This window comes from Pan troglodytes, chromosome 17 (genome assembly GCF_028858775.2).
Source record: "Pan troglodytes isolate AG18354 chromosome 17, NHGRI_mPanTro3-v2.0_pri, whole genome shotgun sequence".
NCBI classification, from domain to species: domain Eukaryota; kingdom Metazoa; phylum Chordata; class Mammalia; order Primates; family Hominidae; genus Pan; species Pan troglodytes.
The window spans coordinates 55398330-55425540 of NC_072415.2; the positions used below are offsets into that span (position 1 = coordinate 55398330).

The 27211-nt window shown below is 44.5% G+C and overlaps 1 protein-coding gene and 1 long non-coding RNA gene across 3 annotated transcripts in view; one reads left to right on the forward strand and one right to left on the reverse strand.

Annotated features, from left to right (window-relative positions):
• Nucleotides 1-27211, forward strand: part of SLC14A2 (solute carrier family 14 member 2) — a 200011-nt gene that overhangs the window by 63600 nt on the left and 109200 nt on the right. The gene's annotated exons all lie outside the window — the stretch shown is intronic.
• LOC107969485 (uncharacterized) overlaps nt 24160-27211 on the reverse strand; it is an 83713-nt gene continuing 80661 nt past the window's right edge. For both annotated transcript variants that reach the window (XR_001711337.3, XR_001711336.3), the window contains exon 6: nt 24160-24430. This is a non-coding gene — a long non-coding RNA (uncharacterized LOC107969485). The remainder of the gene's footprint in view (nt 24431-27211) is intronic.

Sequence of the window (27211 nt, forward strand, 5' to 3'; positions counted from 1 at the left end):
CCAGACCAACCAGTTCTTGTGGTTATGAAACCAAGAATTTTGCTATCTGAGCTAAACAAAAGGAAAGAAAAAAAGAAAAACTTTTATTGATTTTGGATTAAGAGGCATCATGATGTTTAGAAACCCATTACTTTGAACACCAGAGAACCTCATTCCCACCTTTAACAAGTCCTCTCAGGGAAAATTTTTTCAGGGTCATTTAAAGCCTGACATTGTGCCCCTGAAATGCCCTGTGTCCAAGCCCTTTCCCTCCAATGCCCTTCCAGTCTGTCTTACCCTGCAGCAGTTCCTCCTCTGACTCTTAGAATATCTTCAGCCAAGAGAGCCGCAGAACAGGGAGCAGGCCACTCTGGAATAAACTAAGCCAGAGCATAGGAGTGCCCACAGCCCCAATGATGCATGAGCTTCACTGCCTATGTTGGAACTGACGGAACTCTTAGCTTGGGACCTGGGAACTGTATCTGAGTCCCGGCCAGCCCCATGTGGGCCCTCTGATGACCGCCTTGTGATCTTGGGCTCATTTAGTCTCCTTGACCCTTGGTCTGCTCACCTTTAAAATGGGGATGATAATGTCTAGGAGATGATGAAATGAGATGATCTTCATGAAGGTGGCTGGTAAAATACTTACATAACTGTAAGGAATTGTAGTTAAGAAATGAAGTTGAAGCCCAGTGTGTATTGATCTGGTCCAGGAAGACGTTTTTATAGAAAGAGACTCTGGAGAACAGAAGGGCTGCACAGCAGACAGATAATGAGAAAGTCTATGAGGGCCCAAAGAGCAAAAGGGTTGGCCTGGGGTGATCAGAGGAGGGTAAGACTGAAAGGTGGGCAGCGTCGGCTAGGAGAATGGGTTCAAATAGGACTTTGTAGCCCAGGACTTGGAGTCTTTTCCAAGAAATCAATTACTCAAAACATTCCAAGGGCCCAGCCTGCTGCCAGCTTGATTTCTGATGTCGGGAAACTCAGGAATCTGGTTATAGGAGGCAGGAGTCAAAACAAGAGAATGACCCATGATAGCCGTGAAGTGAATGTAGGGACTGTTGTCCAGTGGAAGTTCTTCAAAAGGAAACAGGAAAGCAGGCCTGCCCTGTGATGTCATCCTGGGCTTAGGCTAAGAATGGAGTTTGGAGTGAGGGCCTGAGGCTACCAGAAAGACACTTTGTGGCATCAGCTCTTCCATTAGCACAGGAAGAAGACCTCCTTCAGTGAGGAAGAAGACCCTGAGAGGATGGACCACAGGAAAAAAATGATTTTTGATTCGGGGAAAAGAGTAGTAGAGGAACTTGATTAAATAATCATAAATTTGGCAGGGCATGGTGTTTCACACCTATAATCCCAACACTTTGGGAGGCTGAAGCAGGTGGATTGCTTGAGTGCACGAGTTTGAGACCAGGCTGGACAACAAAGTGAGACCCTGTCTCTACAAAAAATAAAAAAATTAGCCATGCGTGGTGACATGCACCTGTGGTCCCAGCTACTCAGGGGGCTGATGTGGGATGATTGCTTGAACCCAGGTGTTTGAGGCTGCAGTGATCTATCATCATGCCACTGCACTCCAGCCTGGGCAATGGAATGAGATCCTGAAAACAAAAAATAAGAATCACATAGTTTACAGCTACCCGGGATCAGAGTTCATCCCTCCCCAACTCACTGCCCTTGCTGTATACAAGCTGAAGTTTACACAGGTGATGTCACTTAACCTGTAGCTGGAAGGCAGATCTCCAGCCTTTGGTGATCTTTTGACCCCTTGATGGCAATCTAGATGCAGCCAAGTGTAGGACTGTGGGGACAGGACTGGATGGCATGTTGGAGCATCTGCAGCAGGTATTGTAAAGATCCTGTGCACCTAGATGAAGGTAAAAGGGACCCCAGAGAGTAGACCAAGAGAGGCATTTAGGATTAGTCTCACAATATTGCCGAAGGCTAGCGCCTCCTCCATCCTCCTTCCTATGCTGCCAGTTCCCCTTTCTTCACAGTCAGATATGGATATGCGATGCTGCTCGAATAGAAGTAAAATGGACAAAGGACTGGCAATGTGACCACAAGGGGCCTCACCATTCCCTAGAGAGGAGTAGCTCATGAAGTAGGAATTTGGCTTTTGGTCCATCAATGCTCTGCCCTCAGTGGATTCCTGGAGGCAGTAAACTGGGGTGCCCCAAAAGAAGGACTACGATGTGCTGGGCTCACAATTTATGCAAACAACTGATATTCAGATGTGCTACCAGCATGGCAGGGCCAGAGCCAGCCAAGCTGTAGAAAGCATTTGGGAGGAAGGATGGAGCAGCTGCCTTCTCAAATCCTGAGCCCCACCTCAGTGCAGCCCCAGCTCTGCCTTCCCTAGACAGGAGACAGCTTGTTCAAGCGCACTTGTGAACGTGAAAAGGGAGAGGGAGGGAAGCAGGGGGGAAGAAATCCATTCTACCTCACCGCTTTCCATCTCTGCCCCAGTGGAGTACAGGTAATTTATTATACCTAATGAGCAAATGCCGCCTTATGTGGAGGCAAAAATGCCAGTCGGATGCTACGGCAAGTTGACTTGGGAGACCAAGGGACCTAGTGAAGTTTTGCAGCCTGGCAAGGGAGTCTGCAAGAGGAAGGAGTGACTGGCTCCTTCCATCAGAGTAATAAGCTCTTGTGTTTGTGCTGAGTTTCTTGTGTTTTGAGGTTTTCTTACATGTATGGTTATACTATGAGCCTCATAACCATCCAGTACAGTAGATGGCTCTAGTGTTATTTTCCCTATTTTTTTAGGTGACAAGACTGAGGCCTAAAGGAGTTTTAAAAATTGACCAAAGTCATGACGGTAATAGAAGGATATATCTCCAATTCCTAGTTTCCAAATGTTTTTCCGTGTCTTTTTTTTTTTTTTAAGAGCATGTAACTGGACTAAGGGCAATGAGGAACTTAAGAGGTGTCAACTACATCAAGCTGCATAGAGAGATGGAAATGAGCAATATAAGATAAATCAAAGGAAGTCCTTCTTCATGTAGAAGAGGAATAACTCATAGACCTCATTACCAAAGAAAAGTTTTCATTAATAAATGTACCCATTACAATTTGAACAATGACTGAGGAAGCTTGGGGTGGGAGTCTCTTGCCAAGCAAGTTGGGGCTCCCTTCCTCACCCTCCTGCTTTCCAGGCTGACCTCTCAGCATCTCCCATGTCTCTTTTGCCCTAGCCACACAGAACCATGGCTGCTCCCTGAACCCCCCAGTTCTTCCCACTTCCATGCCCTTGTGCATCCTCTTCCTGAACCCTCAAGTTCAAATATCAAAATTTGGAAATCCCATATTGAGTTAATTGCTCCCTCATCTGAAATCACTTTGAAGTGCTCACAGTCTGTCTCCTCCACTAGACTGTGAGCTCTCTGAAGGTAGGGAGTGTGGCATATTCATCCCTGAACCCCAGAACCTGCCTGTGTGCCTGACACTTATCAGGATCCTAACAGATAAATGAATGGCTCAATCACCATTACCATCTTCATTTTATCAGAGTCATTTATTGAGCCCCGCATGGCTCTTGACAGAGAGTGTGCACTATACTGAATTCTGGCAATTTCATTGACATTATAAGAATCCAAGTGTGGTGAAAATCTGAGCTGTTTAAGGCTGGATCTGAGGAGTCTTGAAGGAAAATAAGGGATTAGAGGACATTCCAGGACACTATAGAAGGTTTCCTTCTGGGCTAGGTTCTGTGATGACTGCAAGATCAACATAGTCCCAGTTGTCACAGAGCTGAGAGATACAGTGCCAACACAGGTGAGGCATATAGAAGAAAATTAAGGACTAAGAGCTACGGAACTGACTATTCCTGCTGTAGTGACTTCAGAGAAGGGAGGGCTAGAATAATCAGGAAGGCTTCATGGAGGAGGTGACATGAGCTGGGCTGTGAATTTCATTTAGATACAGAAAGATAGACGTCCCTAGAGTAAGGAAAAACATGGGCCTAGAACCAATAATTAATCAATATGGCTTAGAACAAGCAATGAGTAGCCCTAAGTTCATTCTGTACTCTAAGACAAGTTCTGCTACAGGCAGGAAAGACATGAAGAAATACCTTCCTTTGCACCAAGACACTATTTTTTTTAATATGGGGAATTTTAAAAAAAAGAACTCCAGATGGATTTTAAACACAGTGGGGAACTGGGCGGTGTGATGGCAGATGGCTATTTCAGCTGCACATGGGTAAAAATGATTCCAACTCCCCAATACCCAGGACTGCTCTGAACTTGTGAAAACCTTTTAAGGAAAAGCTGCAGTGTGATGCTCAAAGCGCAGAGCTGCAGCAGATGGGGGCCAAGGGCTTGGAACTCACCAATAAGAAAACAGCTACCACTGTTGGGACAACAGAACTCAACCCATTTGGGGAGGCTCCCTTCTGACCAGGTTCTGTCTGGGCTGGCCCTCGATGTCAGTCCAGGCTCTCTGGCATGTCTTCCTCTATGTTGGAAGAAAGGGGAAGTGAGATGTGTCAACATGAGGGCTATCAAGTAGGGAGGCTGTAAGATGAAGGCATGGGGAGCAGGAAATGTACAGAAGGGAAGAGTAGTGAGTGCATGCTGTGGGAGGGAAGGTTGGCCCAGAGGAGGGCAGGGCAGTGACTGAAAGGTAGCACTTCTGCATGTCTAGTGGCTACAAATGTTGATACACTGGCTTCACAGTGGAAAGCTGGTCTCATCCACGTTTACTGTCATCTGCACCACATCCCAGAGTTAGAAGGGGAGACTTATGTGGAAATTCCCTTTGTCCATCTGAATGCCACCTTCTGGAACACTGATCCTCAGCTGATATTGCCATAAGTACTATTGCATAGTATTCATAAGAATTTAAAGTTAATTTGCATCTCACATTCCTTTTCATAATAGAATCACTTAGATTTTGAGATTTTCTTAACAAACCCTTCTATTTTGTAGCTTTAGAAATAAGACCCAGAGAAGTGAAATAACTTTTTAGTAGCAGATCCGTGACCCATACAGGGCTCTTGTCCATATATGTCCTTAATTATTAGCCCACCCTTCCTTGGCGTTGAAAGATACAAGGGACACAGGAGAATGAAATGGGCCCAAGCAAACTCTCCATGCAGCTTGCATTAGGGCAGAAAGGACAACAAGGGACATGCTCCATGTGATAGATGAGGTGCCATGAGTTTGAGTGACTGAGCCTCAGTCCTCTGACTCCCATGGCCCGCATAGCAGCAAGGAGAAGGGGAATGCAGCTGGGCCCTGCCAGCCCCAGGCTCCTTCTCTCCCCCACCCCCTGCATTTTCTTTGTGTGAGTTTCCCTTCTCCTTTCTTGCTCTCCCACCCCCCAACCCCCATGTCCTCAAGCTGGGACACTCATTCATTTCACAAATACCAACTTAGCCCACACTACAATGCAGCCATAGACACCTTGGACAAAGTACCTGTTCTCACAGAGCTGATGTTCTGGTGGGAAAATACAAACAAAAACAAATAACCATGAAGTTATGTGGTGCTGGGTGTGTATGGAAAAACAAAATGGATGAGGGAGGAAGAGTGTCATGGCAGGCAGTGGTTAGACAAAGAGGAGCAGAGACCTGGAAAGGGGGAAGGAGACCAGCTATTTGAAGACATAGAACAGGTGTGTGATGGGCAGAGGGTAGCAGCCAGTGCAAAAGACGTGAGATGGGCACTTGCCCAGCATGTTTGAGGAAGAGCGGGGATCTGCAGAGCTGGGGGAAAGAAAGCAAAGGGGAGAACAAAAAATCAGCCCAGAGCATGAGGCCATGGCAAAGATTTGGCTTTAGCTCAGGGTGAGATAGCAGCCATGGGAGCGTTCAATTTAGGAGGACCTAATATTTTAAAAGGATCATCCTGGCTGCAGTGTTGGCTAGGGATAGAAGAAAGGAGAAGGTGCTCAGGCTAAGGTAGCAATGAGGTGAGAGATGATGGTGACCTGGGCCATCAGATCTACCCAGGTGACAGGGTAGATCAGGGGCTCCCAAATTTCCCAGCTCAAAAAACCCTGTTTGTCATTGAATAACCTTACAAACACTTCCCAGCCTAATAACAGTTAGCATTTTGGCATTCGTGGATTGGGCAAACACTTGATGTCCACATTTCTAAACAAATCCACAATGTTCATAGCCCAACAGGGCTTCCATACATTTGAAAAAGAATTGTACATACAAATAGTTGATTTTCAGGCCCCCTATGTCACTGTGGCCCCAAAGTAGGCCACTGAAGCTTTGCTTCCCTCACTTTTCCCATTCCCTTGACCAGCCTAAGCCCTGATTCCTCCAACCTCTCTGCTAGAAGGGGCTTAATCAGCTTAAGTGGGCAATAGTGTTGATGGGTGAGGATGACAACTGAGCAGGGATTCCTAACTTAGCATTGATCCATAGTTGAGATTTGAAGAGTCAAGAACAGCCGGAGATTGTAAGCAAAATGCCTGTGAGTGGGGTGAGGGTGTGCTGTATGAGGTCAACTTTCATTAGATTCTCGAGGGCCCCTTACTAAGAAAAAAAGGGGAGAGGGGCAAGAACCACAAGTTTAATGAGTTATTCCTCCCAAATATTATGTATGTTTTAGCAAGGACCTTCAATGCTTAACCCCAAATAGTGAGTGCCAGATGTGGGAAGGACAGACATTTCAAAACCATAAGGCTTCAATTGGCCCTAAGCAGAAAGGGACCCACACAATCTATAGCTAGAACATAACATTTCTGACTCCAGAAGACAGCTTTCTTTCCCTCCTAAAGTCAGTCTTGGACCCTGCCTATAATACGCTCAATAAGAATTTGTGGAATGAAAAAAACGCCATACAAGGGTTCCCATCTGAGAAACAACAGAAAGGCAATGGTGTATGCTGTGCTGCAAGATCATTCCAAATGAACTCATGTATTTGGAGCAAAACTAAATAAATAAAAAAGCCAAAGGCTGTATGCTACTCTCGGATAAATCATGCCTGATTTGAAGGTCAAGAGCATTACAATGCCCCACTTCACAGAGGTGCATGAAGGCCGAAGCTTGCGGTATGGTAGAAGAATTTGCAGGGTATAATTATGCACCCCTTCAACATCCCCACTGGCTTCCACGTGATATGAGACAATGTGTCACAGTCCCATACAGTCAAAGCAGTAATTTACAAGAGTCAGCAATTCCATGGGGCAGGTAGGCCATATTTCAAAACTGGAAAGGGAGTTGGGGGGAAGAAGGGGAAAAGCAACCGATCAATTTACAAAGATCCTGTTTCTCTGCCACTCTGTTGACCTTTCAGGCAAGACCTAATGCCAATTAGCTCAGTTATAAAGTCCATAATTCTTGTGGGGAAGGCCATGGGTAGCACATGATCATTTTACAACGTTTGCCCTAATTTGCAGCCCCCAAACATGGACTCCTGGGGCTGCAAGGTGGGGGTGGAGGGAATTTGTTGGCAAGCAACGGGAGCAGCTGGAAGGGATCACAGAGCACAATTACTGTCTGCGCATGGCCACATCTGGAAAACAGCTCCGTGCTGGCTTTAAAACAGCATTAATAAAGAATGGAACCTTGTGCCGGGAAGGATGGGGGGGTGGGGGGGAATAAGGAGGGCTGCCCTTCTGCCCAACATGGTGGGGATAAAAAGACAACAAAGGAAACAGCAGGCAGGGTATAAGACCAGTTCCAAGGAGAAGAGGGTGTTGACAAGAGAGGAGCAGCAGATATGCTGCTACTTTAGGGAAAGATCTCTAAACCCCCTCATTTCTTGCCATCTTCAAACCTGGGCATCCATGCAGGGCTGATCCTTTTTATATTAGTTATGCAGACATTTGTCTGTAATGTGGGATTTTAGTAAGACTATTCCCCATCAGTACCAAAATTCTACCATTCAGTCCTTTAGTCAGAGAGTTCCTTCCCTTGAGATGGATTTGAAACTGCAAATGTACCTGTTGCCTTTAGGATACCAGGGACGTAGTAGTTGCTCAATAAATATTTGTTGACTAGAACCAAATTGAATGAGCTGAATAAGTTATTTTGTGGCTGTGACCAAGTTGATTCCTATCTCTGGTTTCTCAGCTATAAGGGTTCCAGGAGACCAGTGATTCTCAATTGTGAGGGCAGAGGTACAAGGTAGCATACCCTCATAAGGAGTATATCACAATTCCAAGGGGAGGGGAGAAGGGAGCATTCATGGTTTTAATAAGAACATTCAATGGTATAATATAGTTTTATACACATGGTCCCTGACTTACAATGGTTTGACTTATGATTTTTCAACTTTCTGATGGTATAAAAGTGATACACACTCATTACACTCTTTGACTTAAGATGGGATACATCTAGATAAACCTATGGTAAATTGAAAATATCATAAGTCAAAAATATAAGTTGGGGAGCAGCTGTATTTGAAAACCAAAGAGTCTACCTGTGACTTCCTTAATACAATCTACAGAAAAAAAGCTCAACAGACTCTTCATGGCTGATGAGGATTCATACATAAACCAATCTTAGAATTCAAAGTGGACACTTCCCATCCCACCAGAAATCAGGGCATCTCTGGATCTCCAAGGCAAAGATAGGAATTTTTTTTATTATGAATCATAAAATGCTTAGACACTCTGAGTGGATGTATTTGAGGCCTCCAGCTTGAGTTTTCTCCATTTGGCTGCTTAATGTTCCCTCATGGAGACAGATCAGCTACTTGGGTCGCCAAGGGCTGGGTAACATTAAAGAAACAGCAAGGAAAAATTACAAAGAAAACAGGGATTCTGGGGGTGTAAACAGACTTCACTCATCTTGCCCTTGTGCCAGACTGCCTGCCCAATTCCACATCGTTGGCATTGCATTGGAGTGTGCAGGGTCCAGCTCATTGTCTTAGTTCATTTGGGCTGCTATAACAAATTACCATAGACTGGGTGGCTTATAAACAACAGACATTTATTTCTCACAATTCTCAAAGCTGGAAGTCCAAAATCGGGGTGCCAGCATGGTCAGGTTCTAGTGAGGGCCCTCTTCTGGGTTGCAGACTGCCATTTTCTCCTCGTTACATGCTCATGTGGTGAAAGGGGCAAAGACACTTCCAAAGTCCCTCTTATAAGGACAGTCATTGCATTCATGAGTGCTTTCCTTCGTTACTGAATCACCTCCTAGTACCATCACCTTGAAAGTTGGGATTTCAACATATAAATTTTGGGGAAACACAACATGCAGACCACAGCAACCACCTTATCATATATTTTAGTGTTTTACCCTGCAGGTCTATGGTGTGGCCTCCTGAAAACCCCAGATGCCACACCACAGACCTGAAGACATGGAAGGAATCTTATCAACCCCTACCCATAAGGCAAAAATTCTCTTATCAGCATCCCTGACAAGTCTTCCTTTATGCCTTGTGTAGATACCTCCAGTAGCGCATAGAAACTAAGACCTTCAAGGAGATCTGGGTTCTGGGCCTACTTCAGACACTTACCAGCTAATTGAGCATGAGCAATTTATTTAATCTCTCTATGTTTCACTTCCCTTTCTGTAAAATGAAGATAATAGTAGTTAAATCATGGGATTCATGTGAAGATTAAATGAGACAATATATATTGTGATTTCCCTGCTGCTTAAAATTCTGTATTTATATTTACACAATACAATTTATATTTATCTACCTATGACATTGTATGCAATCTGTATATAGCTAAATCCACAGATGTGTTGACTGTGCCTGCCAAAAATGATGTAGGCAGTCGATTCCAATATGGAGCACCCATAGGGGTACATGGTTTTGACTTTCCCACTCCTGAGACACACCACTCTTACACTGTTATTGCCAAAAACTTTATGCATATAAGAAATCTTTAGAATACACCCACCAAAAGAAGGCATTCCCACATGTCCCAAATAAACCCAAAGTAACAGATCTGCAAACCTGAGTCCAACCAGGTTTATGCTACAGTGAAATATAGCATCACTCCCTGCATAGGGTAAGTGTTCAAGAAAGAGTAGGCAATGCTAGCACAGCCAGCACCTTTGCTTGTTGTACAGTTCTCAGGTATTTGGAAGCCAATATCCTTTGCATTCTTAGTTTTGCTGCCATGGAAGCACTGGCCACAGTGTTGACCCTCGACCTGTCACAGTTCAATAGACATTTGACTGCTGCAGCTTTGTAACCTGCTTCATTCTCACCCGATCATCTCATGCCATGCTACCTGTTTCCCATTCTCTAACTGTTTCTGCATTAGGTTCCCTCTAGGCCCTGCCATGCTGAGCTGGATGTCCTCAGTCGCCAATGCGTCTCTTTGAAAGCAGTGCCTAACATGCTCAAGCCAGGCTGCCAGGCTCCATTAATGTGTATAAGTTGCATTTATTTTCCTGGCATCCTGTCACACTGTAGGCTCAGGTTCTGTGGCTATGTGCTCTTGAACTTCCCAAGGAAAAGGTGTTTGGAAATAGCCTCGAGCAGCTGGGTCTAACTCACATTCTCCTCTCACCTCCCAAAAATGTCCCCAAATGCTGCCTCTTTCAGGGTCCCTATTCTCAGCTTTTCTGGAGTTGGATGATGGCCATGAGAAGTTTTTCCCTTCCTAAGACAATGTCAGAGGCCCCATATATTGGGCCTGGAGTTTGTGAGTTAGGCATCCCCTCCTAGTGTGGTCTTCTTCCCTTATTTTGCCTGTTCTGCCTGGCAAGTGCTTTCCCATGGTCCTTGCAAGGAGCCTAGCCATAGTTTCTTGCCCATTTAATTAATCCTTCCTAGAGACCGTTCACACCCTAAAGCAGGTTAGGCACTTAGGAGAGACCCTTCCTAGACTGGCATCAGTATAGACCCATGAGGGTGTCCTCCCTTTAACTCCTGATGAATTCACCCCATACCTGAGGATTGGGGCATTTCCATAAGTGACACACCCAGGCTGCCCACTCAAAGACACTCAGAAACCACTTCAGGTATAAATACCTGGCATTATTGAGGGCCTGCCAAGCTGTCTGCCAGGTAGCCTCTCAGATCATTCCAATTCCTGGTCCTTCATCTACCTTTCTTCTCCACCTCCTATAGTCCCTCCTTTCCAGCTACTCTCTCAAGTCACTTTCTCCTAACACCCTTGGCTCTTGATTTGGTACCTTTCTCTCTCCTTTGTCCTTCCAAATCCCATCTGTCCTCTAAAGCTCAGTTCAAATGCTGTCTCCTTATTGTAGACCCCTAAGGACACCCACTTGAAGCCAGTTCAGTCTTTCTGGAAAGCGTCACTTATGTCACTAGTACGACCCTGCCTTATACAGTATTAATCTGTGAGTCTGGCTCATCACACTCACCCCAGCTAAACAGTAAGCACTGGAGCAGTAGACACTGTACAGAGAAGATGGAAATGAGAGAGGAATGGCACTGGTAAGGAGGGCCATGTGGGAGCTCATACTGGACTATGAGTTTGTGTCCCAGGAGTGGAAGGGAAGTGGTCAGAAACTGAATGTAGAGCAGAGAAGAAACCACAAAAGCAGCATCACCACAGGTGTTGTGTTTTCTGTAGGAAATAATCATGAGTTTTAGCCTCACTGGGGTGGATTAGAAACTATGGAAGTGTGAGCCAAAGTCAGGTGTGGGTCACCTGTTAGTGCTTGCACCTTGGAGAGCATGAGTTTGAGTTCGCCACAAGTGTCCATTTGACCATAGATACCAAGGGACAAAGGATTATTTGGTTACCAGGGTTCTATCTTTCCAAGAGATAGAGATAGAATCCTTTGAGTTTCTTTTTTTTGAGATGGAGTCTCACTCTGTCGCCAGGCTGGAGTGCAGTGACGCGATCTCGGCTCACTGCAATCTCCGCCTCCTGGGTTCAATCGATTCCCCTGCCTCAGCCTCCAGAGTAGCTGGGACTACAGGTGTGCACCACCACACCTGGCTAATTTTTTGTATTTTAGTAGAGACGGGGTTTCACCATGTTGGCCAGGTTGGTCTCAATCTCCTGGCCTCGTGGTCCGCCCGCCTCGGCCTCCTAAAGTGCTGTGATTACAAGCATGAGCCACCGCACCTGGCCCCTTTGAGTTTCTTATGTGTCCAGCATTGTGCTAGGTGGATTAGAGGGGGTTATAGGCTAAACTCAATCAATTCTCTCAGGGGGTTCATAGTATAAAAGAAAAGATGAGATACGTAAGCAGCCACAATGTTAGTCAGAGAATGCTAAAAAGTCAAACAAAGGAAAGAGGCACTGAGCATTTGGGGAGGTTAGAAATGGAAGAGTGATGAAGACCAAGAGTTGTCATTGAAGTTGAACCCCTTAATCCTGTGGGAAGAAGGTGAGATTTGAGTTGGGCTCTGATGAGATGGTAGAGTTGGCTAGGAAAAAAGGAACAAGATGGCACGTTAAAATGGGTTAGTGTGTTCTGCTCACTCAGCAGAAAGGAGGCTTGTACAAGACAGCCGAAGTAGGAGAGATCACCAGAAATACCATCTGGCCACTTTGTGGGAGGTTCCAGTGTCCAAATAGGATGTTCAGACTTTGTCTCCCAGAAAAAATGGGAAATTAGGTGTCTCAGGTGGACAAAGCCCTGTGGTATAAAATCCATATGGTCCTCCCACTCTCCTCCAAAATATTTACAACTTGGATTTGTACCAAAGCCTTTTCTAATCACCTTCATTGTTGTCACCTTATTTTCTAAACATGTGGTTATGGTGCTCTGGTGCCATTGGCTAAACTCAGTAGAGACTAGATTACTAACATCCAAGAGACTGCTTTGTTTTCCCTGTCCTCCTTGGGATGCACTCTACTGTGGCCTCCAGCTGTAGTGCCAGAACCCGCAGGATCCACCATTAGCTGAAAGTACCAGGTTTCAGCCCAAAGGCTCTTCCCTAGGGAAGAGAATGTTTGACCCAAGGTGTCTGGCCTTCAGGAGATAAGGGACCACCACATCAAGGTCATGGAGCAGAGGCTTCCTGGGTGTGGCCCAAGTCCCTATTAAATGTCCTCTGCCTACACGTTGCCCTGGACCTCTGGACCCGCCTATGAACATATGCCCCCTCCCAGGGAGCTCGCTTCATCGTCATCTGCCTATTCATTCTGACTGGCCTGCATTTGTCTGGCATCTACTGCATTAGCCAGGGCAATAGCATATATTTGGATAGCACCCAGTGGTTGTTAAACACTTGTACCTATTTTATTCATTAAAACCTTAGCAGACCAGCCAAGGTGTACTATCTCTTTTCTAAAAATAAGGAACCTGAGTCTTAGAGAGGCTAAATAGCTTTGTCTAAGGCCAAAAGGTCAGTAACTGACCATTGCTCCACCACAGATGAAGACCCTATCTCTACCCCCAGAATCTCCTCTCCATCCTGGACTTTCCCACTGCCACCTCCTTTTTATCCATATACCTCAGGGATTTAGCCCCTTTTTGGCCCTCCTTCTCAGCCATGGTCTCCAACCCTCTCAACAGAGCCTTCTACTCCTCTAGGATAGGCTGAGGAATAGGAAGTTGATTCCAGATATCTCCCCTACCTGCCCAGCTGCCTCTGAGACAAACAATCCCCTTGCATTCTAAGGGAACTTATATGAAGCCCCTATGGAGGAATGAAAAGTGATAACAAAAATAAGAAACACAAGAAGCCATAAAGTTTAAAGCAATGCAAGAAACCCTGGCTAGAGTTAGCCTTGATCTTCTCTGAAATGAAAATAAAATTCAGCCCCTTCCCCAACAGCTCATTGTTGGAGCCCCCATACCCTCACCTCTTTCATGTCCTGGGGTTGACTTCCTGCTTGTCCCCACCTCTCTCCAGGAAGGGTCCCTTTTACCCCAACTCTAGAAATTCTAGCCTCAGAAGAGGCCAATGTGCTATCCTCATTGGGATCCTAGAGGAAGACCAAATTAAACACTGCTATTCTCTTCTCTTCTGCTTAACACGGAAAAAGTCAACTTAGGTCATTCCCTGACAGAGAGATACAAAGATAAGGCATTGTCCCTGTCACCAAGATATAAGCAACAGCACAGGATACTGTGTGGTGAAAGACAAAATAAGCAGTAGAGATAAGATTTCTGAGGACTGGAGGGAGGATATAAGGAGTGAGGGATGAGCCACGGGAGGCCACTGTCACCAGCCACAGTGGCCTGGACCAGGCAGAAGAGTCTTATGGTTGAGTATGTGCCATAACAGCTGTAGGGAGGACATTCTGGGTAGGAGGGTGAATGAAGGCAACGTGCCTGTCGGGGAGCCAGCTGAAAATCCATCCTGTGGGCAGAAGAAGGCCTTGGGACTTTGCTCAGTGGTCATGCTTCCCTCTTCCTGTTCGCTATAGTCCCACTTAGTCTGGGGAAGCTCTCTGCAAGAGAGTGACAGCAAAACAAGCAGTTTGTCTGCTGCTAGGGCTGCGGAACCCAGGCCAGGTGTTCCAGAGGCCACATTCCTGGCCTGGCTGCAGCTCACTGCAAATGAGGCTGGGAAAGGGTGTCCAGTCTTATGCCAGGAGGAGGGGCAGCCCGTTGGGTGGCTATCATGCCTGACTCTACTTCACAAACACCTATGTACTCACCAAGCAGAAATAGTGAATGTTAACCTTCTCTTATTTGCTTCATATTTTTTAATAAAAATGAAAAATATTCAGAAGGAATTAAAAACTCTTAGGTCCCACTCCCACTCCCCTCCCTCCCTCTCCAGCAACAACCCTATTATGAATTGTACATATTTCTTTTTCATCCGTGTGTTCTCAAATGGATATATTCATATGGATCTCTAAAACACTATATAGTATTTGTCGATATGGCACTGAATTTACATAATTGTATCTTAACATTATTCTGCAACTTGTCTTTTTCACTCAACATTTCTATTTGGGGATCTATATAGATTGATGATTTGACTCCATTTTCTTTATATAACTGCTCTATGGCAAGTCATCATATTCCCTGATTTCTTTATCCATGCCTTCATTGATGGACATTTAGCTCAGGTATATATTTTTTTTAAGCAAACAATGCTTCATTGAAATTCTTGTGCCTATTTCCTGAGGCACCCAGTTCTCTCTCCTGTTGTAGAGAAAATGTTGAGACTCCCCGTTCCAGTTCAAATGCAATTAGTACACCTCCATCGGGTGCACAACACCAAACTAAATACACTGAATCATTCTAAGAGATGCATTCAGAAGAGTTCCTCCCTTTAAGGAGCTTACAGTCTAGCAGAACAGATAAGCATGTTGTGAATCTACAAGTTAAAATATCTAGGACAGTGCCCAGTCTATACGTAATTAAAAGATAATGTCAGTTGACCTGATACAGAAGAGCTGAAGGTAGACCAAGTAAGAGTGAAATCTACATGGATATGGGTCTTATCAGGAAAGCTTTCCTAAAGGAACTTGATCTTGATAGGGGTCTTGAAGAAAATACAAGCTTTAGGTGCTCAGTAGTAAGTGTTCAATGAATAGGAGAGAGGGCATTCCTGGCAGGGGGACAGCAGGAGCAAGTGTCCTGGGGCAGGACTAAGCATGGAATGTTAGATGTCTTGTCTGGCTGGAGTGTCTGGCTGGATTGAACTTGGAGCCATTCTTCTGTTTTCAAAGTTGATCTTAGCCCCACATTCGGGATGATGTCCATGTGGCTTGTTGCCCCGGGCAGCCGGCCTGGGTGGTATTTTTCCATTACTCTGAGCAGAGAAGAAGTTCAGTCACTTGTTGATAGCAATATGACCATTCAAGGAGAAAACAATTAGGGATGCTGAGCTCTGGCCCCCGGAGAGGAGGGAGGGAAGGAAAAAATTCTCCCTGGGGGGAAGGGGCCGGGTGGGAAACAACCAAGAGGGTAATTGGTAAATATTATTGTTTCATTCCATGTTTGCCTGCTCTGCTTTGGTCCCTCTGCAAGCGGTGCATTTAAATCACACTGTCTGACTTTGGCAGGTTTAATTGAGTCGCCACTGAAAAAGAAATTATCCCTGTGCTATTAATTTTTATAGTTCCTCGGGGCTTTTAAAAAGTGTTTGGATTTTCTAGGTCTTTGAAAATGAAAACATTAAATTTTATTAAAAGGAAATGCAGGGGGGCTGGCAGGGCCCAGCCAGGCCCTGACAAGACGGTTGGTGGGAAGGTTTGGGCCCTCTGAGGCAGTGTGACAAAAGTTTTGCCCCTTGTAGAATGAGAGGCAGGTGGTCTCTAAAGATGTGTGAGGTCTGCCAGACCTGCATCCCCCACTGGCTCAGGATGGGTGCCTTGTCAGTGCCACCCCAGACCCCGCCCTCATGGCCAAAGTCTGTGCTGGCAGCCACAGGCCAAAGAGAGCTGTGACAGGGAGCTCTCTGTAGGAACTGGGGGGAACATAAGGGCAGACCAAGGTTGTGGGGCCAGAAGCTTTCACAATTTAGAAGGCCCTCTTGAAGAAAAAGAAAAGAATTCAAAATCCCAAATGCAAAATTACATTCGAAAGTGTAATTTTATTGAGAAAGAATGAAGTCACAACAAATTACACATTTTAAAAAGCTGACAAATTCTACAGGCACCACAAAATCTAAAATAACTGTCTGACACATCCGTAATACTTTTCTTCCTACATTTTTTTGGCTACCAACTCTTTGATCATCTCTTTAAATGACTATAATTTTTCAATATCATTTTTATAGAGAGAATACAAAGATAATTCAGTCTATCTTTTACCAAACTGCAAACTCTTTGATCATCTCTTTAAATGACTATAATTTTTCAATATGACTTTATAGAGAGAATACAAAGATAATTCCGTCTATCTTCTAACAAGCTGATCAAATTTTGTACTTTATTATTCACGGTTTGGAAAGGTTTCTTTCAGTCTCACAATTTGTCACTGGTAATGCCACGTGAATTTTCAGGATTGTTATCAACTTTGGGAAAACCTCTGTCAAGTATCTTTCACATATGAGCTATGAGATTTCAGGGCATTTTTTCTTTCACAGCAACAAATCTAAAATGCTCTTTGAATTTATGAAACTTACTAACCAGATTGTCATCGATGCCCTCATTGTAGTGGCGTATAATGAGTTTTATGTTATCTCCATCAATGTCAGTATTTCCTGTCAAATCAGCAAGACATTTAAACATGGGGATTCTGATAAATTCTAAGTCAGTAATTCCCATCAAAAAAGAAACAAGATGAATGGTGCATATATAATTGTATTACTTTGCATGATCGAGTGTATTCTTGACAAGAGAGAACTTTTATTTTGATGAGGCAGTGATGAGAATGCTCTTGTGATTTTACATACCTAATGACTGGAGGAATTTCCCACCAAGTAGCTTCTGGCTCTGGGCATTTAAAAACTTGTTTCTCTTTCACCATCTATATGCTTCCAGTGCTGGGCTCTGCAGGACACAGATACTCAGGTCTCTGTACAACTGCATCCCTTTCATGGCACAAGACAGAGGATGTCTGCACAGTGGGTAACAGGAGTGTTCCTGGCAGCTTTTTCCACATGGTGACAGCTACTGATGAGTGAGTTACACAGAGAGGTGACTAAAACTACACAAACACCTCCCACTGAACCTAAACCAAACACAGCCCCAGCTCAACTGCCCCTTAGCTAGTTTTCAAAGTGGCAGCATCAGTGCCCCCCAAAATGAGGAAGGGGATGCCAGGGGGAAATATGCCAGGGAGAAACAATGGTTTTAAGAGATTATAGTTGAAATATCTCACTTTTGCCAGCTACATAAAAACACGTGACCGTGTACGTGCATTGTGCCAATGAAGGGCTCTGGAGTTTAAGCATCATTATCATGACAGGAAATTCACTTGTGCACGCTACGGAAGTTCTCGGGGAGAGATCTTTGCACCTAAGTCTGTCAAGGAATTAACTGCATTTGGAGAGACAAACACAGCACAGCAGTATAATAATTCAAACATGACAAGGTAACTAAAGTGAGACTTTGTATGGGGAGGCTTTGAAGTTGAGACAAGCAAGTGATGAGGGTAGGATGGGAAGGCCCAGGAAATCAGGAGGTGGAACTTGAACTGGATACAATTCAGATAGCTGTGGAAGAGCACATGTGGGTGATGGGGTGATGTGTGCGTGTTCGTGCATGCATGTGTTTATAGACATGAGTGCCTGCACCTATGGTGTATTGTGAGCGTGCATGCATGTGCTTCTTTTTTTTTTTTTTTTTTTTGAGACAGAGTCTTGCTCTGTCGCCCAGGCTGAAGGGCAGTGGCATGATCTTGGCTCACTGCAAGCTCCGCCTCCCGGGTTCACACCATTCCCTTCCTTCAGCCTCCCAAGTAGCTGAGACTACAGGCGCCCGCCACCAAGCCCTGCTAATTTTTTCTATTTTTAGTAGAGATGGGGTTTCACTGCGTTAGCCAGGATGGTCTTGATCTCCCGACCTCATGATCCACCCGCCTCATGGGATCCCAAAATGCTGGGATTACAGGCATGAGCCACCACACCCAGCCGCATGCATGTGCTTCTACGTGAGCATGCATGTGCATATGTTGTGTGCACTTGTGCATGTGTAAGCATGTGTAGGGAGGGAATGAAGGGATTGTCATGAAGTCTGCAGGAGAAATGGGCTGGCGTCATGGTGGATATCAGTCTGACACATGAGGACAATGAGGCTCAGGAAAGCGAGGCAACTTGCTCAAGACTGCACATCTCGTCGGTGGCAGAACTCAAGCTATCCCCAGGCATCCTGACAGCATTTGCAGGATGTTCCCAGCACACGCATCAGTTCCTACCCACATACAGCCAGGGCTGAATCAGTGTGCGTGCCCTGACCCGCTTCTCCACAGGCAGAGTGCCCTTCTAGGCACAGGAAGGAATGTCAGTTCCATCCTGTGATGGCTGTCCTCCTCCCTCTACCTCAGGGGTCACTTCACTCCAATAAATCATCCCAGGCAGCCCTGACCCAGGAGAGAAGAAAGTTGCCTTGCCCTTTTATGCTGACACCTCAGCTCCAGCTCTATCCCCAGATAAAGTCACAAGGCACTAGAGTGTCAGGTGGGGACATGTGTGTTTTGTTTCAATGGCAGAGTAGTGGGCAGTTTGTGCACAGCTCCCTTAAGGAAACAAAGCATTTCTGTTGTGGAAGTAAAAACTTTGGGTGGTTTATGAGTTGTGACAGGTAAGGAAATAAAAATGTGGAATAACCCAAATGTCAATTCAGATAGAAAATTCAGAAATAGTCAGATTTCCCTCCCTGGGCTAGGCGTTCAGCACTCCCAACTCTATAATGTCAGTGCTCTGATCGTGCCCATTTTACAGACCAGGAAACTGAGGCTTGAAGAAGTTTAGGAGTTTGCCCAAGTCACACAGCTAGAAATCATGGGGCCAGGATTTAGATTCAGATAGTCTGATTTCAGGGCCTGTGTTCTCATTAGGATACACTGCCTTCAATGGAAGAAAGTAGGGAGAATTCTCCCATAAGCACAAAACTTTATTCAGATTTCCTAAAAACACAGGACCATTTAAAAACTCTCTTAATAAAAAGCTGATGGCAGGCCTCTCCCTGTCGTCACCCTCGACATGCATGTACATGCGCTCACGCGCACACACACACACACACACACACAGTGTCCACATCACTGCTCACCCCAGCCTTCCCAACTCAGCCCAAATTCCTTCCTTGTGAGTGTCCCTCCACTGATAATTAAGGCTTCAGCCAGCCAGTTGCTGATTTCTGATTCCCATTTAATCTCCACAAGGACTTTCAATACTTACAGCTCTTGCTTCTCAATATGTCAGTGTATTAAAGGAAAAATCTTGGGGGCAGGAAGATGACATCTCCACGAACAGGTAACTGCAGGGCGGTACAGACAGAGAATACTTCCAGCTTTGCTCAGAAGGACAGATTTATCAGAAGTACTGGTGAGGGCTAGAAGTCAAGGTGAGAAGCTTTCAGAATGGGGGTGTGCACGTGTGCTTGTATGTGTTTAATGTATTTTCAAGTAACAACTAAAAGTTTCTGCCTTATGTGGTCAATGGGAATCTGGTGATTTATTTGAGCTGAGGACTTGAGGACATATAGACACAAACCACTATCACTGTGCCTCATTCTATAGCTGAGGACATGTGCACATAGTGTGTGTGTGTGTGTGTGTGTGTGTGTGTGTGTGTGTGTGTGTGTAACTCACAAGGAGAAAAAGGACCAGGGAGCAAGGCTGACACAGATTGAGGGGTACCCATTTGGAATTTTCTTTGTAACTCTGTTTACCCTTGAAGAGACCCACTTGCTCCTGTAGGGAAGGCCAACGCCCACCCCCACCATCCCAGACTAAAGTCATAAATCTCAAGCCTGTGGGAAAAGGGCCCACCCTTCCTAAGCTGAGATAGACAGAGACGCTGGCCCAGACAGACAGAGTGTGGAAACTTCCACTGGCCTGCATTTGACCTCCCTACCTCCAAGTTTTGCATCTTAAAGGGACCCCGACTGATAGAGAGCGAGCTGGCTGGACAGCCCAGATCTGTCTGCTGATTTCAGGCTGTTATCCTTGAGCAAAGGGAAGCTTCTCTGTTTTATTCAATACCTAGGATATCTTAAAAACTGGGAAAGAGTCAGAGTGTCCTTTAAATTCAGAAGAGTGAGGTTATTTTAATCTATTTCTGAAAAAGCTAACCTGTGTCCAGGGGTTAGCCTGGTGAGTGTGACCACCCTGGGGAGTGTGAGGAAGGCAGAACTCCTGGTCTTTAGCTGTCCTGTGTCAAGCAAGCCGCCCACCTCTCTCGGCCTCTACCTTTCCACCTCTCTCGGCCTCTACCGTTCCACCTCTCTCGGCCTCTACCTTTCCTGATCACTTCATTGGACAGTTACTGGGTTCAAAGTCAAAATGGTCAGTATTTAAGAGGAGGGCCTATAAAAAGATGTTAAAACCTTTTTAACAGGCAAGTGCAAGTGATTCATGAATAAGAGACCCACCCCAGGATCTTTCAGGAGAAGATGGTGAAGATGTGCAGAAGGGCAGCCACATCCCTCACAACCTGTTCTACAGTTCCTGGGTCAGGGGAGGTGTCACAGGCTTGACCCGGGCGGTTCTTTCCAGTGCTCTTATACTCAGTTCACTGCAATCAGACCAACATGGGTGTTCAGCTGTCCTGATCCCCTCATTCAAACATTCATGAAAGTGCCCAGCTCCCAATCCTGAGAGGCGGTGGGGGCACCAGACCCCTCAAAATGGCAGCATCGAGGTCCCAGTCATCATGAGCAGCCTCCCTCCTGTGTCTTCCTGAGGGATTCTTCACTCCCACTGCCATCCCCAGCAGGCTTGTGCCTTGCCCCTGCCTCACCTCACCCACCTAATGAGCTTCATGGCCTATGGCCTGCAGGACCAGGCTAACTGATGAGCTCTATGGGCACAGCCAGTGTGTCCCTACCTCATGATTGGAGCCATGGCTGCCCTATATAGCATCTCCACCAGAGAAGCAGGGGGCTGCTCTCTCCTTGCCTTCAGGGGACGTGCTGTCTAGCTGGAGGAGTTCTGCTGGCTAAATGTGTTATTGTCCCTCCCCATTTGAGGCACATGGTAGGACTGTACTTCCTCCTCATTGTGACGGGCAGAGCCACGAGAGTGGTTCTGAAGAATGAGTTGTAAGCAAAAATGTCATGTCATTTCTGAGCCACAGAATTAATTGCTGAGGCAAGACTTCAGAAAGCATTCTTTTATCCTTGGCATGAGGTACCAGCAACATTCAAGAAGGCAGCTCCTTTGTCACCTAGCCTGCCTGATGAGCAGCCCTTTGTCAGCCCAAGTCCCTGAATGACAATACGAAGTAGAGGCCAGCACCCACCTATGTATTATAGTGTAAATAAGAGCTAACCCTTGGTTGTCTTAATCCACAGAGACTTGAGGGGTCGTTACTGCAGCATAACCTAACCTATCCTGACTGATACAGAAACGTGTGGCATATCAATCTGGAATAAAACAAGAGTAATACAGGGCTGTGGATAGTTATGTTTTGGACACTATGGAATTGATGGTAAATTCTGGATCCAGTAAAAGAAGAGGAATGTATTGTAAGCTGGTATGGACTGAGAGCATTTCCAGGAGACTGAGTAGGATTTAAATTAGCTTGATGGAAGTAGGAGGAAGTGCCCACCTCTCCCATTTCTCCCTAAACATTAGGTACTGATTCTAGCCTAAGTTGCACTTCCAACATTTCACTAGTTAGGAGGGCATGGGCCTTCAATTTCACCCCTCATGCCCCACTGTCCTTATCCCAACTGCTTCTCAACACAGAGCTTCAATCTTCTATTTATTTCTATCTTCACCCATCCTTACCTCCAGTCTGAAAAAATCTGTTGCCCTCCTCCTGTCTAAACCCTGTTCTCTCTCTCTACTGGTTTCTCACCAATAGCCTATAAATGCTCTCAACTATCTCCCTATTTGAAATAAAACTCATCTCTTAACCTTGAACTAACCCCTTTACTCTATTCTAAATGATTCATTAATATATCAGTGCTACACTTTCTTACTCCCTTAGAATCTACTGTGAGCTTCCTCCTTACAAAATAAAATTCAAGATTTAGAGATCCAATGCCATAAAAAGCAACTCAAGGTATATTTAATTCAGACTTCATATCTCATCCCTGGCCAGCATTAGCCATCTCACAACAATATATCTGGGAAATCAATATTCTATGAAATAAGGATTTCAAGGAGAAAGTCCACCCTAGCTGACTACATGTGGGTAATTAGGTAAGCTGTAGTGACAATGGACCTGATTTACTACCAAATGCTCATGCTATTATGGCAAAGTTAGCTGGCTCATTAAATAATCTGTCTACCAAGAGTGTGAGTCCACACCGATAACCACTCCAAATGACAGTGGGAGACACAGCCCTGGGAAGGGAGCCAGGAGTCCTTGGGCCTCTTTCCAGCCATCGACCAATCAGCTGTGTGACCTTGGGCTAGTCACATTCTTTCTTCAGGCTTCAGTTTGCAGCCTACCCCCCTTCATTCTTAATCAAGAGAGTTTGACTAAAAGCCCTGCAATGGCCTTTAAAACTGCAAAATCCCTTGACTCTCATCATTGTTTTCTGTGCTAAATTATAGAGTCATCAAAAATGAAGAAAAAATTGGAACTGTTTCAAATGGTTCCAGATAATCAGGAAAAAGTGTCTTTCATCCTATAGCAAGTGTGTAGCATTGAGGGGCACCAGCTGGAGAGGGAGCAATGTGGACTCGTATGTGGTCAGCATCTCTTAACAGCAAAGAAGGATGAAGAACACAGCCCTCTATCCTCATCTTAGCTCCATCCCTAATTTTCCATGTGACTTTAAACCTGTCACTCAACCACCCTGGGCTACCCTTTGGCTCCAAAATTCTATGACATCTGATATGTTCTTTAAGACCCAGACTCCAGACTCCCTACACCCTCACCTATCTCACCTTGAAATGAAGCTCCTCTTGGATTATATGCCTGGCATTTAGCCTGGATGGTAGATCTTAAAGCACCCTCCTCTAAGTCCAACCACACCTATATGTACCCAAATACCAGAATCTGAGAGTGAGAAGAGAATAAGAGCACTTTAGAGAAAGCATAGCTGCAGGCACTGAGTCCATTGCATTCTGGAGTACATTAGTCACTTGGAATTATAAAATTCCTAAAAATTGTAGCCACCCTTTACAATTTACATAGGATGTTGATCAAGCAATATACCTTCTATCCTTTTACTTGATCCTAACAAACCCCTTATCCTCTGTCCTCCCATCCAGGACCACATGCCTTTGTTAATACATGGCAGGAGGCCAGGCACCAGGACCATGCACCTCCTCCTGGAGTATCATTTGGTACCAAGATTGTGAAATGAGACAAGGAGAGTGTTTAGAAATTAGAAGTTGTAAATAATGTTTCCTTATTTCTACTTTCAACAAACTCAGATAAATCCTGAAATTTATTGTGTCTCTCTCCACTAGAATAGAACAACATAAAACTAGGGTCTTTTTTATTGTTGCTCTGTGTTGAGTCCCAAGTGCTTACAGTAGTGCCATGCATGTAGTAGGCACTCAGTAAAATTATGATGAATGAAATTATGATGAATGGAGGAAAGAACATTGTATATGAGTTGTTAAGGTAAAACTTGAGACTTTGGAGAAATGACATGTCATTAAAGGTGTGTCACTTTAGGCTCTAACTCTAGACTCCTCAGAGTTTATTGGTTGATTCTCCTGTGCCTTTGGGGCACTTCCTGAAGACTGATTAACTCCCCTTTAAGGAGGAGGAAGCCAGTACTGTAGATGAATAAATAACACACTCAAAGACACACAATCCATAAATAATGGAGGCCAGGACAGGACACATGTCAATTTGACAAACATTTATTTAATTCTTTGTGCTGAGTATTGGGTTAGTTGTACTTTCAAACACAATGGAGCCACGAGGGACTGTTGCTCCCAGCTGGCTTTCTTCCTGGCAGCCTGCTCTTTTCTCTGGAAAGCTGTCCACATCCAGGCTCTGCCTGGGGGTTCTTCCCTCCAAGATGCTATGCCACAAAGCCCTCTAGTTCTCCTCTCCTGACAATGAGCCGGCTGGCCTTTTTCAGTTTCAAGGATTTACTGGTAGATGCTTTGAGGCTACAGAAGGGAGTATTAAAAATAAACGTGATCATTATAAAATTCTAAGAAATCAGACAACATCTTTACAGTAATGGTCCTAGTCTGTAGCTCCTGACTCCTTGCTGAGCATTACACAGAAGTCTTAAGATGGCCTTTCCACTGCTCCGCTCAATGGGGCCCACACCTTATGTTTTCTTCTCTGGGTCCATATTTTTTTATTATACCAGCCAAGATCACTCATATCTGCCAGACTCCCCAGCCTGCCAAGACAACGGCAGTCTGATCCATTACTTGAAGAGCCACCAAAAATCAGAGAAAACTGATGTCTGAAACAACAGAAACATTTTCTCATTGAGTAAAATATAATATGGGTTGATTGATAGGGTTGGTTGAACATTATCTGTACCTACAGTTATACCTGCTTGCTCCTCCAGGGGCAGTGGTTCACTCCCTGGCTGCACATTAGATCCACCTGGGGAGCTTTTAAAACAGTGCATAGACACCATCCTGGACCAATTAAACCAAAATCTCTGGGGTAGAGTCCAGATACGGATTTTTTTAAAGCTCCCCAGTGATTCTAATATATAGCCAGAACTGAGAGCTACCGCTATGATGAACTTGTTTCCTTTCCTCTGGGGTATCTGAAACTTTGTGATTAGGTCAGTCTTTAAAGCTGTTCAGAGTTAATTAACACATATGCATTTAGACTGGCTCCATTGAGCCAGCCAAGGCAATTCCCAAAATAGAATTCAAGGGTTCAGAACTACCTTCTGTCTTCTTTCCTAAAAGCATGTGATAAGATGCCCCCAACAAATCACCAAGTAAATATCCTACTGACCCTGAAGACATCTAAAACATAACCACTGACCTCTTATGCTAGTGTTCTCTCTTGGAGTTTCCAGGTTCTTTTGCCTTCTGTCAAGACCCTCAACACCTAGTCTCAACATCTTTTCCAAGTTATCTTCCACTAAATCTCTCAACACATACCCCATTCCTGGCAATTGATCTACTCATTGTCTTCACTTTACACCCCCATTTTAGACTGCCATGTTTAACCCTGGCATTCACCTGCCTGAGCTGACCAGGAGTGCCCCTCCTCACTGTTCATCTACCTGTAACCTATCTATCTTTAAGTCTCAATCCAGAACTCATCTTTGAGATGCAACCTTCTCAGTGTGACCACTCCAGGTCTCAGAAGCTGCTTCCTCTTCTGAGGTTATTGTCATCGTATATACCACTTATTGGGGCACTTCAGGTATACTCATTCTATGGGCAAGTGTGTGTGCATTCCCCACTGGGCTGTAACACTTACAAATGGTGGAAATCAAGATTTCTCGATTGTGCAACCCAATGTAAAATAATGAAAGCCTGGGCTCCCTTTATTCTGAGAGGTTTTAAAAAAATTCTATAAGGATGAGTATGTAATAAATTATTTATTTGATCTTTAAGATGACCTTATGAAACATCATTGTTATTGTCACCATGTTGGCAGTTAAAAAAACTAAGAGGAGAATAGTCCGCCTTTATCCCCCAAAACACCAAGACAGAAAAATGGGCACAAGGAAACCAAGACTCAGAGTGAGTCACACAGCCTTTAACAACACAGCCAGAGCCAAAATTCAGGGTCTACACTGCCAGCTCAGTGTTCTTTCAACTAATAGATTGATTCACAAATTTTAGCATGCATCAGAATCACCTAGAAGGCTTGTTGAAATGATAGGTCTGGACTGGGTCCTGGTAACTGCATTTCTAGCAGGTTTCTAGATGATGCTTATGGCACTGACCCAGGCTCCATACTTTTGAGAAATACTGCTTCAATATAAGCTTCTTTCTTAAAAGAAGAGAGATAGAAACAGGGATTCCAGCCCCACCAGAAGAGATGTTAGAGATGTTAGAAAAGCAAACCAAATGTCATATGGAAATAATAAGAAATAATAAATAACTGAATTTATTTCAACAAAAGATTTTCTACAAGAGTAATTTGTTATAAGTTACAAATAAAAACTCAAAGTCATCATACAGAAATCATTCTTATTAAGACTTCAGGCCAAAATATCAATATGTTCAAAGGGGCTGAAATGAATTCAGGCATTATACATCCATAATACATTAGAAACAATTCATTAAAAATGGCAGAGAAAGAATGGAAGCCAGACCACCCATACTCTGAAAATTCCCTTACATGGGATGTGGCTTGGCAGCAAATCAATTGATCCCTCCATCAATCTGCCTATCACTTAATCAATGGCCCTTTTCTACATATCAGCTTTATGCCATTAAATTCTGTAGGCCAATGAGTAAAATGTAAACATGGCCCAGCACAGAGTTCCTGCTCATCAAAAATATATCATCTAGTTTAAGACAAAATCTACAACTGGGAAAATTTAGACAACAGTGTTGAAACCTTATTAAAATTAAGTAGAAATGACATATGATATAGATGTTCAGAAAATAGAGATCAAGGCAAACTGGATTAGAGAAAAATATGTATTCACATGGCTGGAAGCTAGGGCTTAGTACAGTGTCAATTACTAGTCATCGTATGAATTAATGAATAAACAAAGTTTAGGAAGTTAAACTAGATCTTTTTAAATGGGTAGGATTTGGATGGGATGGAGAGAAGAGCGAATGGTATTTGAGACAGAATTAGTGTCATGAGTCAATTGACAGGAAGGAACCTGCTTGCCTGCATGTGTGTATGTGCACCTATATGCATGTGTGCTTGTGTATGCATGTGTGTGTGTAATGTAGGGGAGTTATGGGGAGAAGGAGCATGGAGAAGTAGTGAAGGGGCTTGTG